The 13993-nt window shown below is 32.2% G+C and overlaps 2 protein-coding genes across 2 annotated transcripts in view; one reads left to right on the top strand and one right to left on the bottom strand.

Annotated features, from left to right (window-relative positions):
• LOC129224098 (techylectin-5B-like) overlaps positions 1-13993 on the bottom strand; it is a 143704-nt gene that overhangs the window by 102508 nt on the left and 27203 nt on the right. The window lies entirely within an intron of this gene.
• The window catches only part of LOC129224097 (E3 ubiquitin-protein ligase TRIP12-like), a 56066-nt gene that overhangs the window by 33110 nt on the left and 8963 nt on the right, over positions 1-13993 (top strand). The window lies entirely within an intron of this gene.

Raw genomic sequence — 13993 nt, 5'->3', positions numbered from 1 at the left:
TGTTATTCTTTTTTCCTCCTTGACTTTTTACCTCCCATCACCAGCCAAAAAAATCTTTCTGCACAGACTTTCTCTTAGAGACGTACCAAGTAGCACTTTGGCCGAGTACCGAGTTCCAATTATGTTTAAGAAGAACCACCGACACATACGTGACAAATTTTGAACTCTTTGGAATAGTCGTATAGACCTCCATGTCCAAATAATAGTATTTAAAACAGAATTCCAGCTGAAATTTAACTATGCATTATTTAAAAGAGTTTGTTTGTGTCAATTTTACAAATAAGTTATTTTTTAAATTAAAAGTGAACAAATACATAAAAGGTAGAATTAATCAAGTTGGAATTAAAACAAATTATATCAATCTATACTTCTAGTCTGCCAAACATAAATAATTTTTAAAAGCAATTGAAATAACGTTAAAAGCACAAATGTGCAGGAGCACTGCAGACACGTGTTTTTGTATTGCAAGGAAAGTCTTTTTCAGTGCGTAAAATGTGAGCTAATGAATGTAAAAACACTTCCGACTTTTGTCGGATGTCTCTAACTCCATAAGCTGAAAAAAGCAATCCTTGTATGCCAAAACACGTGTCTGCAGTGTTCCTGCACATTTGTGCTTTTAACATTGATTTATTTTTTTAAGAAAAGGTATTTTTATGCTTCTTATAAATAATATTGTTAGTGGTGAAAATCTATTAATATAAAAATTTCATATTTTCTGTACTTACCTTTTTTGCCCATCTATATATATAAAAATGAATGTTTGTCTGTATATGTCATCCATGAACTCAAAAACTACCCGACAGATTTGGCGGAAACTTTCTGTTATTTTTGGTACTGGGAATGTTTATAGACCAGTTCGAAAAAAATCTGATCGATAGTTCCTTTTTTATTCCAATTGAAGTCACAATTCATTGGATAAATACGAATAAAATTATCGGCTGCAGAAATTAATTCGCGTGAAAGATCTCATTGATAAGAAGTTAGCTGTTGCCATTTTTCTTGAGTTTGAACAAATAAATTCTTTCTTTATTGTTTTATGACTTTTCATGCAAAGGGGGGATTTAAAACTTTTTCTATTTGATATTTTTAGCGATTGATTGATCTTGCAAACTGTGTGAGTACAAAATTTGAGTATAGTCACGGCTTCACTTGATATCTGGATCGATTATTATAAAAATTGCTATATATATATATGTATTTTTCAACGGAGAAGGTGCATAATATGCTCATTGAAGCTACTCGCCACCAGGTGGCACTGCAGAGTAGCAACTTCTGCCCCGTTCAACCGATTGTCGTGAAAATCAGTATAATGATGTATTTTTTTGTTGGCGTAGCAACGCGCGTTGGGTACAGCTAGTTTTTAATAAAAAATTAAGTTTCATTAACTTTGGGGCATTAAAATATAAGATTTTACTACATTGAAGCATAACAAACTTCCTTATTCTCAAAATTTGAATTTTACTTGTAAATGATTGTAGTATATTATATGTTAGTACTTTTTTATTAATTGCAAAATCTGCCTTGAACAATATTAAATTTTTTACAACTACTTGGTATTGGCCGAGTATCGGATCAAAATTTGGCGGAGTACCAAGTAGTTATCGAGTACTCGGTACGTCTCTACTTTCTTTCTACGACAATGTCGCTGCATTTCTGCCCCACCAATGTATAAAGGAATTAAAAAAAAAAAAAATTCATAACAGACCTCTCTCCCCAAGTTAACTTGTACCAAATTTCATAGCTATAGATGCTAATGGCAGGGTTGGGGTTTTTGACATGACATGTCAAACTGTCGAAAACCTGTCGAAATCTCAAATACAGCTGTTATTAACATTTTTTAAATAAAAATATTATATTCTTCATTCTCTAAAACATGATTTCATCAAAAAAAAAAAAAAAAAATCTTATCATTTAAGTAAAATAAAAATTAAAAAATTTCATTAAGTAAAATGAATTTCTTAAATATAATTTTTGTATGCCTCAAAAATAGTTACAAACATTAAAACTTAAAATCCAGTTTTTAAAGTGGTTCTGTTCAAACTTTTAAATAACTAGCAATTAATTACAAGCAATTCTATCTAGTTAAAAATCTTTCTATGTTATTACTTGTGTAATATCCTTTTTCTTTTGAGAAAAAGCAAAACTAAGTTGATTAGCAGACAATGATTAATTATAAGTCGGCTAAATATTTTTAATGATTTTTTTCTTTTGTAAATCTGGAAGTGAAAAAATATCTCTTTTGTTGAAGAAAATGTCTTTCATCAAAAGGTGCGATTCTTAAGAGAGTTCGTCTTCAGCAACATTATGTACAGGGTGCCCGCAAATAACTGACGGTTCAAAAAAAAATTCTTACTGTAATACAAGTTTTTCTATAATCTATACTATACATATAATAAAACAAGGTGTGTGTTTGTGGCGCGCATCCTGGGAAAACAGTAAGGCCTAGGAAGATGAAATTTGGTACGCAGGTGCAGTTTTAGCTGAAAATGTGCACCTCGGGCTTCGATTTTTGATATTTTAATTAGAAAAAAGTTATTTAATGTTTAATGTTATTTTTAGCACTTTTTAGTACTTTTGACCTCACAGATCTGCCAGACGGATACTTTTTGTACTATTGTGTAGGAAATTTAATTTTAAATATGATGAATGAAAAAGTTTTGAAGATAGAGCAATTTTTGTATTTTTTATAGATTTTTGAAAAAACCTTTATTTTACATTTTTTTTCTGGGTTTAGTTTTTTTCGAAACCCATCCTACGAAAGGTATTGAACCCTCAATTCTAAAATTTTAGTTGGTAATAGTAAAAACATTCCGCCCCCTTCAGAAGAAAAAAGTTTTGAAAAATACGCAATAGTTTTTTTTTTTTACAATTTTTTTAATGGCGGAACGCAACGCGAGCTGTTCGCTTGCCGGCTGAGTTCCGAGGCTTACCTCATCACGTGATCCAACTGAAATCGTTTGCCTTCTCTTCACCTTTTTTTTTTTTTGCAAGCGCTACTTTTTGAACACTACGGGGAACATAGAGCCTTTATTTTTGAGGGCTATTTTGATTAAAGAAATAAAGACCGCGATTTTTTGCATGATCTTCGTTTCTGTTAGGAATTGGCGGTTAGGTTAGGTAGATACAGAGATAGATAGAGGTTGAGTGGACAAAAAATGTTTTTGTTTTCGAATTAATACTTATATAAATAAAAAAAGATTGTACTGTCAGGAGGTAGATATGCGCAGATCGTATAGATTGATAGATAGACAAATATAGAGTTCGATATAGCAGATTTACAGCAGGAAAGAGGCATGCCCGTCATTTAAGGAATTTCAACGGGGTGTCAGTGCCCCTCCCCCACACACACCATGACTTTGAAAAAACAATGCTTTCAAGTAAAAATGGAAGTGTTTTTTGTTATTTTTCGACAAAATTTGCATGAAGTGCAAGCAGTTTGTGTCTCCCCTCCCCCTCCTTTAAAAATATTCCCAACGGAACTGGAGATAGATCTAGAAAATATATTTTTTAAATTAATAATGATATAGATATAAATCGATTGATACCGCCACGAAACTTATTTAAGCAGCCGCCGAAGGCGGCAACACTGACGTAAAAAGGCAGATGATAATATTGATATAGAGAGAAAAACATTGATTAATACCGTCGCTAAATTGTCTATGCAGCCGCCGAAGGCGGCAACCCTGGCGTAAAAAATCGGACCAGCTGGTCGCCAAAGGCGGCTAGTAATAAAATAAGATGTTTGTGTGTGTGTGTGTGTGTTTGTGGCGCGTATCCCAGGAGAACGGTAAGGTCTAGAAAGATGAAATTTGGTATACAGGTGCAGTTTTTGCCGAAGAAATGCACCTCGGGCTTCGATTTTTTATATTTTAATTAGAAAAAAAGTTATTTAATGTTTTGTTATTTTTAGCACTTTTTAGTACTTTTAACCTCACAGACCCCAAACCAATCGCGCCAGGTGGAAATTTTTCGTACATAGTGTAGGAAATTTAATTTTAAATATCATGAATGAAAAAATTTTGAGGATAGAGCAATTTTTGTATTTTTTACAGATTTTTGAAAAAACCTTTATTTTACATTTTTTTCTGGGTTTAGTTTTTTTCGAAACCCATCCTACGAAAGGTATTGAACCCTCAATTCTAAAATTTTAGTTGGTAATAGTAAAAACATTTCGCCCCCTTCAGAAGAAAAAAGTTCTTAAAAATACGCAATAGTTTTTTTTTTTACAATTTTTTTAATGCAGAACACAACGCGAGCTGTTCGCTTGCCGGCTGAGTTCCGAACTTACCTCATCACGTGATCTAACTGAAATCGTTTGCCTTCTCTTCACCTTTTTTTTTTTAGTTTTTTATTTTTTTGCAAGCGCTACTTTTTGCACACTACGGGGGAACATAGAGCCTTTATTTTAATTAAATAAATAAAGCCTGTGGTTTTTTGCATGATCTTTGTTTCTGTTACGGATCGGCGGTTAGGTTAGGTAGATACAGAAATAGATAGAGATTGAGTGGACAAAAATGTTTTTTTCGAATTAATACTTATATAAATAAAAAAAGATTGTTAATTACTGTCAGAGGTAGGCATGCATAGATCGTATATATAGATAGATAGACAAATATAGAGATCAATATAGTAGATGGACAGCAAGAAAGAGACATGCTCGTCATTTAAGGAACTTCAACAGGGTGTCAATGTCCCCCCCTCCCCCCACACCATGACTTTGAAAAAACAATGCTTTCACATAAAAGTGGAAGTGCTTTTTGTTATTTTTCGACAAAATTTGCATTAAGAGTACGTCGTTTGTGTCTCCCCTCCCCCTCCTATAAAAACATTCCAAACGACGGAACTGGAGATAGATCTAGAAGACATTTTATTCAAACTACTAATGATATAGATAGATATACATTGATTGATACCGCAACAAAATTTATTGAAGCTGCCGCCGAAGGCGGCAACATTGGCCGTAAAAAGGCCAATGATAATATTGATATGTAGAGAAAAACATTGATTAATACGGTCGCTAAATTGTCAAAGCAGCCACCGAAGGCGGCAACCCTGGCGCAAAAAGGCGAATGGCGTAAAAATGTGGACCAGCTGGTCGCCGTAGGTGGCTAGTGATAAATAAAAGTAACATCATTGTTGATCAATGTTTAAATAATGGTTTCTATTCTCACGCCTTTAACTGTAACCGCATATGACAATCTTTTTGGAAAGGCTTCTGCAGCGCCATGCACTACAGAGAATGGAATTTCATTCCATATCTTTAGTACTAGTGAATTCCTAATTTTATTGTGTACATGGGTTTTAGGTTTTTCAATTTATTCTCCATATATCCCCATACGCAATATTCCAGTTGATTGAGATCAGGACTGAATGCAGGCGATTCTTCTTTAAAAATAAAGGATGGATAATTCTGATTGCACCATTGTTAAACAATCTTTGCTTTGTGGGCGGGTGCCGAATCTTGCTGAAATGTGAATGAATCATTTTAAAAATTTTGGGATCCTTTAATCAAGTGAGATTTTGATACTTTTTGTAAATAATAATTTTGTGAATTTTCCCACCTTTTTCAATAAAAATGGCAATTTTCCTCTCTTTCTTATAGCATCCCAAACCATTACTGATAATGGTTTCTGGAACCTCTGAACAATTCTTTTAGTTGAACTGATATTCTGCATTAATGTTGTATAAATCCTGTTATTTTGCCTATTATGAAATGCTTGTTGCAAAAAAAAAAATTTCATCCGAAAAAATTATCTCATTGGCAGCATGTCTTTTGAGCAGCTTTTTGCACTTTCTTTGTCTTTCAACTTTATTTTTCTCTGTTAATCCATGGACTGTCATTTAATTGTAAACTCTTAACTTTAAGTCCTGTTTTATAATGATTCCAGCCCTATTTTTTGTTAAATTTTGGTCTTGTGAAACTTTTCTGGCAGATTGTGCAGGTTCTCTTTGAATTCTTTCACGGACACATTTTATTAATTCTTTTGTTCGTACACTGCGTTTTCTTCCACCACCATGCCTTACTTATACACAACCTGTTTCTTTAAACCATTTTAAATTTTTTTCAATTAATCTCTTTGACACATTTAAATACTTCAACTTTTTTTTAAAAAATCACAATTTCACTTACCTTTTGGTTGCAATTCAAGAATTAAACATGGTTTAGCATCCATCTTGATAATGCAAAGAATAAAATGGCTTTTAATTCAAAAAATCATTTGTGCTATTGTTCATAGAATTAAACTAAAACTATTAAGTCGTGCCAACACTAAAGAACACCTTGAATACAAATCATGCACTAATAAATTTTGCTGTCAATTATTTTTGGACACCCTGTAGATGACTACAGTGGCTCCCAAAAGTGTTTGTACCCTTTGAAATTTTTTAGTGAAACCAAAATAACGCAAAACTGAATTCGAATATGAATTCCAATATTTTTTCATATCATTCCTATGTCATTCTAATTAAAACCCTGTAGTTTTTTCAAAATATTGACGGATTTTCTTTTTGAAATGGGTCAAAAAACGAAGAGACAGAGAAATAACAGGTCACAAAAAGTCATCATACACTCGAATATTTTCGAATAAATTCATGATTAAAATTATCATATGCCATTTTATTAATATTTTTGAATTGTGTTGACCCTTAAAAGTCATTTGGCTTTAATGTTTTGTTTATTTGTTCCTTAATATTGTGCTTATCACTGTAAAATGGCAGGTATTCGTAAAAAACCACAACAACCACCATTCAAAATTTGAATTTTTTACTCACAGTAGTGGTAAATTGGTTTGAAATGTCTCTAAATTAGTTAATTTATTTGTTTGTGTAATAAACTGCTTGATAAAATGCTTTAAAGAAAAGAGCCAGACCCAAAACAAGGTAAGAAAAGGTCAACCGGCAAAGTTGACAAAGCATGATTGGAGATTTACAGTTAAAAAATTTATGAAAAATACACATTTGAGTGCTGTAAAAGTTTCTGCAGAGTTAAATGAAAATTTTTACATTTTATTTACACCTAAAATTGTTCACAAAGATCTCTGATCAGCTGGATTAAATGGGATCTCTTCCCTCAGAAATTTTCTTGGCCGTGCGAAAAACAGAAGGCTTACGCTTTTCGTCACAAAATCAATGATAAATAAGCTCAAAACGTTTTAGAATTAAGTCTTCCTTACAGATAAAAATGAATTTAACAGTTTTGGTCAAATTGTTGTACAATTGCAAATAGAAGAAAAAAATTAGGAACTTAATCTTAAGTACTTAGTTGGACGAGTTAATCAGGTCGGGGAAGGTGTTTTTGTGTGAGGGTGCATCTCAGCATCAGGACTTGGTGATTTGGAATTTTTTGATGAAATAATGAATCATGCTGTTCATTTAAATATTTTAAAAACCAATTTTAAACTCTTAGCCAAAAATTTGGTTATCGGAAACAACTTTGTTTTTTATCAAGATTACGATAAGAAGCACACGGTCTTCAACGTTTGCGTCTAATGCCTCAAAAATTGTCCTAAATTTTAGAAAATACTCCTTCAATCTCCAGATTTGAGCTCAATGTAACATATTTAGAGATATCTGGAGGCTAGACTACGAAAATACGGTTTCAAAACGAAAATAGAGCTAGAAACAGTAAGACTGGAAGTGTGGTTGAACACTTACTCAGAAATTACGAAAAAAAAAGAAAGAAAAGAGAATAAAATTTATATTCCCAGACGTTTAATAGGTGTTGTTGATACTGCATGATATTCTATTAAATATTAATTTAATAAAAAGTTAGAGTATTCAATAATATATAGACATTTTTTAAAATGTAAAGACTTTTGTGAGATAAAATTTCTGGCACTTTTTGGTTTTTGATTTTTAAAAAATTAAGTTTTAATATTTTTTAAAAAATATTCATGTAGTTTTGTTGAAAATTGATCATAGATCTTGTAATTAAATACCTGTTCCAAAATATTAATTCTAACCAATGGATAGGGTCAGGGGCGGACTGGCCCTAAACTTTTAATGTGGAAAAAAAATTCATGCCGGCCCCATCCAAAAAAGTTTGGTTGTAGTTTTCCAAACCTAAAATGTTTTTTGTTTTCTCAAAAAAAAAAAAAAAAGGTTCCTCCAACAGCCCTCACCTCCCCCCCCCCCGCTAAAATACCAAGATTTATTTTATTTTTATTTATTTATTTTTTTTTTTCAGAAATCCTTATTTAACTTTTCATTTCAAGCAAACTAGTGGGCAGATTGATTTAAACTAAGTATACAGCAAACGCCCATAGTATACAGATGATATTTCAAGGATCTAACTTTCTCAAAAATATTTGCAAGCTTAAATTGCTCTACGCAATAAAAAACCACTGTGAAAACTGTGTGGCTTCTTTGAAAATCCGCATTTAAGAGTATTTCGTTTATTTAAAAGTGAATAAAAATATTATTTAAAACAAAACGTAATACATTTGAGGCAGTGAGAAGCAAAGGGTTGTAAGTAGACATTTTCAAGTTTTGAGTAAAATTCGTATAAAGATTACATCCTAGGTAGGCTTTCATTGAATTTTTTCTAATCATGCTATACAGCGGCACCTACCAGGGCTGCTGGTACTATCTCTTGCCCCAAGACAGACGAGGGGTCCACCTACCATTTGTACTGGTTATCTCCAAATTTTCAATTTTTCCTCTTGCATCCCTTGCTTCTCACTACCTCATATGGCCATGAGCGGTACTATTTACCCTTTAGAAAAAAACTCTTTTTTTTTTTAAGTCTTTTCTTAAAATTGTATTGTACGTATTCAAACTAATGAAAAATTTCATGTAAACCAAACGTAATATATTCGTTCAGAATGAATAGGTACATCACAGATCATGAGACAGTGAGAACTGATCGGAAATATCGGATAAGCCCGAATTAATCTACAAAAAAAAAAAAAGAGTTTCGCCCGAAAAAGTCGCCATTTGTCTCAGTGAGAAAACTGATTTTCGAATGTATCTCTCAAAATGTTATCTAGTGAATGAAATTTATTTGTCAGGTTCTAAGAACTAAAGTGAAAATCATGGGACATACACTTGGGGTGGGGGATTGCGGTCTCCTCCCCGGGCCCTTGGTTTTAACGTAGATTTAGATTACCAATAATTTTAAGACGGTAGTTTATATGCACGTAAAGATGGTTATGACCAAACTTCCCTCCCCTCTCCACAGAAGGCAAGTTCTGGCAGCGCTTGTGCTTTATGGTATATGTGTGGCCTATGCTAGATATTAACTTGCCTTTAATAATAATATTCCACTGACTCACAACGTTTTCAAGTAAGAACAATTCATTTATCAGCTTCCAAGATTTAAAGTGAAAACTAAGAAATGTATTGGGAAAAGCAATAAGATGTGCGTATTCTTTTTCGTGAGTAAATATGTTCAACTAGAGTTTAACCTACGAAGATGTTCAACAAAGTGAAACTCAACCGCTTAAACCAAAAATATAACTATTTATACTTCTATTGTACGAGTTTACATGCTTTCTGAAAATAAATAATAATCGAGTAACGAAAGAAAGCACAAAACAGAAATGGTCCGATTTAAACCTTTTTAATGACATAAATTAAACGAAATTAATGAAAACGAAATAATATTTGAAAAAAAAGTTACTCAAGAGTAATAAACTAAAAATGACAAAAATAATATTACTCTTCAAGAACCAGTAAAAATGTTTTCATACAAGGCCTTAATTTCGCCAAACTGAAAAATCTAATAATAACTTTGTAAATTTCAAATTAGTGCTAAATCTTATCATTTTATCCGGAAAAATTCTATCCGAAATTTGAAAGTATGCTATTTAACGAATTTAAACATTGCATTTATCAATTTGACACTGAATAATAACATTAAAATTGGAAAGTATATGATGATAAGAATTTTAAAAATGTACTTTTCGTACTAGTTGCAATATGGTAGTGCTACTAATGAATTAAAAAATAATAGTTTCCGGGAATACTGCATTTCAGATTCGGAAATTTAAGATTTGCTTTTAGGATTGTATTAAAAATATAAGTAAAAATAGATACGTTATTTATGATTAAAATGGGCAAAAACACTTAAAGCAATCACACTTATCAATCTAGCTAAGAAAGAAAAATCTATAAACAAGCATCACAAATCAGTTAACAGGAAAATACTTCAAAAATAAAGATTATTTGATGAAATATTATTAAATACTTAAAATATGGTTAAAGAACCTAATAATTTTTTTCTTCTATAACTTAGTATATCCCTTTAAAAGGTAGGAAAACAAAATTTTACACTATTCGAGACATAATAATTACTCAAATTTTTCAACATTCCTTTTTAATTTTATCAAAACATTTCCTTCAAAGCATGTAACTTATATTTTTTCCCTTAAAAGTAATAGATTACGAATATCCGTTAATGACTACTTGGTACTAAAGATAAAAATAAAAGAAATCGGGAGAAAAAACACATTTGAACAACATTAATCTTTCTTACAAAAAGTCTACTTTGTTCAGCAACAACATCAATGGTATCCTCTGAATCTATTTCATTTAAAATGTCCTTCTCTACAGACATCAACATGAGAGCTTCTAAATTTTCTTGAGAAAGGGTTAGACAAAAAATCATGAGTTTAAAAAAGAAATGAATTAAGTTCAGGAGGGTCATGCACATCCTCATATCTTGGACAAACATACGAATTGTACTCAGGGCAGGTTCTGGATACTGGAACAAACCCTTCTCTCTCTTTTTTTTTCTTCAAGTTTAAACTGCCAAAGTTTTTTATTCTTCCAAATCCTAAATTTTATTCCAAAAAAAGGGGGGGGGGGCTGGAAGAAAAATGTTCTGCTGTCTTTGAGAAGTACATTAATAATCTTAGTTTATTATTTCCCTTCAAAAATTAATTACTCTTGAGAAAAAAAAAACATAAAAAATGTGTGTAACAATAAGTGGATAAAATTGGTATAGTATTTAGGCTTTAAATTAAAATTAAGTACAGTAAAACCTGTAGAGTTGACCACCTGTGTATGCTGACCTCTTTTGTCAGGAACGGAATTAGTCCTATCTTATATAATGAAGGAAAACTTCTGTAACTTGACCACCTGTCTATCTTGACCACTAATGTACGCTAAATTTGGTTTGGATTGGAGTATTGTAAAAAAAACCTTTGTAAGTTTACCACTTGGTTTATTTTTTAAAACTTTCTTCAGTAAATTATTTTATTTTATTATTTACTAATTTATTATTATTGTATTATTATTATTATTTGATAGCTTTCCAAGAATGTTTTTAATGCTTTGATGACGGACTAGCATTTTACTAAACCATCAGCATAAAGTTTATGCTGCTCTTTATTCTCCAAACTTGTTTTTCATTTGTTGTTCTATTTGAGATAGTTTTTTGTACTTTGTTCAATAAAAATAGGTGTCAGTAGAAAAGTACAAAGTGTTTTCTTTCAGTTGCAATAGGTTGTGGCAATACTGGAATTGCGCTAAGGCCCGGATCTGTACAATTTGGGCCCTCTGCAACAAAATTGGTAGGGCATCTCCCTAGTGGCCCAGTATCTATTTGTAAAGTTAATAAGTCTTAATGCTAGTTTTTCTTTTTTTTTTCTTTAATTTCTAGGGCCGTCAGCCCCTTTGAGGAAGTGAGCCTCCCGCACTGCGGGTACGCAGATATGGGCTTGCTAAAGAGCCCTTCTGCCTTATTTCGGGTGCAAGGGATTAAGATATGTTTATGAACTGAGAGAGTCGAGCTTGTTGCTCTTTGGGCTGTAACTGTTACATAAAAAGGCTTCAAAAAGAAAGTTTTGAACTTGGAATTAATAAAAAGTATAAAACATTAAAATTAATTGAAAAAGGAGAAGGCCAGAGAAAATTAGCTGGCACATATGAAATTTCTAAAACTATGGCGTCTAAGTTTAAAACAAGGAAAAAAATAATAAAACTATTTGAATAGTATTTTTAATTATGGTTTCACTTTCAATAATGTTAAACAATGAAAGTTAGTTGAACAGAAAGAGTAATAAGTGTGAATTCCTCGAAAAATGAATATACGGTGCGAGAAATGACAAAAAATATTTAAAAAAATTATTACTGCCCTTTATAAGTTGACCACAAAAGTACTGCACCGCGAGTGGTCAACTTACACAGTTAAAACTTTACTTAAAACTTTGTTTAGTTAACTTTTACTTAAAATTTGCTTTTTTCAAGGAAAAAGGTAAGGGGGGCGACGGATAAAAAAATGTTGGAAATCACTGTTTTAAATATTTATACTGTTTGTACTTTTATAAATTTTATCTTTGCTAAACGAAAATAGATGAATTGGACGGTGTTATACAAAAATGAGTTATCCAACAAAAATTTTCAAAAAAATAAGGAGTTATTCACATAGGTTGGCAGATAAACTGATACACTACGGGGACACAAAGACGATTTAAGTCAAATTCTATTAATAGCCATCTATGAAGTTCAATTTAGAACTCAATTTACTGAAAAGTACTGCTTGGTGGGTTGACCCATTTTTGTGTAACACCGTCAATTTGTTATAATTATAACCGATAGTTCAAGCGCTTATTATTTAAAGTGCTGATGAAAAAAATTAAAAAACACATGATGATTAAAAAAATTAAACTTACCTAAAAAAAATTCTTGTCACCGTTGGATTTAAAACACATGCAATCCCATTGAGCAGTCAACACGGTGTATAACAAATGACTCGTTTTTTTGCTCGGAGACGAAATTGAGGAGTTCTCAAAATTATCTAATTGGTTGAGAAAGTCGTGAATCTATCTATTGCAAAGTGCTGGGAAACATAAAAAAAAAAAAAACGAAGGATGAAAAGGGAAAAAAAAAAAAAGCTTTTTAGCAGACGTTTTGCTCCTATTCATTCTATTCTTAGGATGGCGCCTTTCTCTTATTTCATTTGAAAAAGGTTCAATGTAATCGTTTCCCAGACAGTCTCAAATCGTCTCAGATGGCCACAAAAAAGATCCCCACCCCCAATAAAACTCCTTACCAGAATTCCAGGAAACATCAATCCCGAACAGATACGAGAGACACCCATGTGCACCCATAAAAGCCTGAAGGCTTCGCTTCGGACGAAGACCACCCAACAAAGACATTGTTTCGTTTTCCCTACGTAACAAGATACGGTAATAGTTAGGCAAGAACAGAGTAACGTCCAGAGAGTGACCGTTGGAAAAGGAGCGGCTGTCCTCCTCTCCTTCCCCCACCCAAAAAAGAGCAGTTCTGGCTGCAGCCCTCGACACAAGAACGGCCGGCCTAGCTAAGAACTTTTTTTTTAAATAAAATTGAGGAAAACGGCACGTACACATTGAATGCACAGAAAACGGCCCGAGTTAAGGACGGCCCATGTGGAATTTTCCACATCTCACACGTGGCCAGTCCGCCCCTGGATAGGGTCCTATTTCATTGAAAGTCGTAGGTGTACAAACACTTTTGGGAACCATTGTATGTATTAAAAACTACTCTTAACACAAAAAATGATAGCTTTTTAAACTGAATCTGCATCATAGCCAGGAAATTAGTTCTCTTTTCAAAATGTCTCTGCAGCAATAAGGTTGGAAAGGTCTAAGAAAACCCAATATTGTTTTCAAATTTGAACAACTCATGGTGCGTTTCCATTCAAGCCCATGTTGTTCAGCATTTATTGAGAAAGTCTTCTCTAGTTTTGGATTGATCCATTCTAACCTTAGAAGTAAACTTTGTATACAAAAGGCTTTTTATACCACATGCTGCAAGGGAAACAATATTTAGAATGAGACTAAATAAAATTTGTGACTGTTAAATAAAGGTGTCTATTTTATTAAGTCAGTCTGAAAGTATACTAGATAAATGAGCAATCTACTTACAGCATTAGAAAACGAAAGGAATTAATAGTCATTAAGTTTAATTTTAGCTATTTATAATTATTTTCTATTGTATAATTATAATAGCTTTTTCATTTATTTCTCTTTTTTTTCTACAGACAAGTTGAAGCCTGTTGAATCAAAAT

This window comes from Uloborus diversus, chromosome 6 (assembly GCF_026930045.1).
Source record: "Uloborus diversus isolate 005 chromosome 6, Udiv.v.3.1, whole genome shotgun sequence".
NCBI lineage: Eukaryota > Metazoa > Arthropoda > Arachnida > Araneae > Uloboridae > Uloborus > Uloborus diversus.
This window is presented reverse-complemented; position numbering and strand designations above follow the sequence as displayed.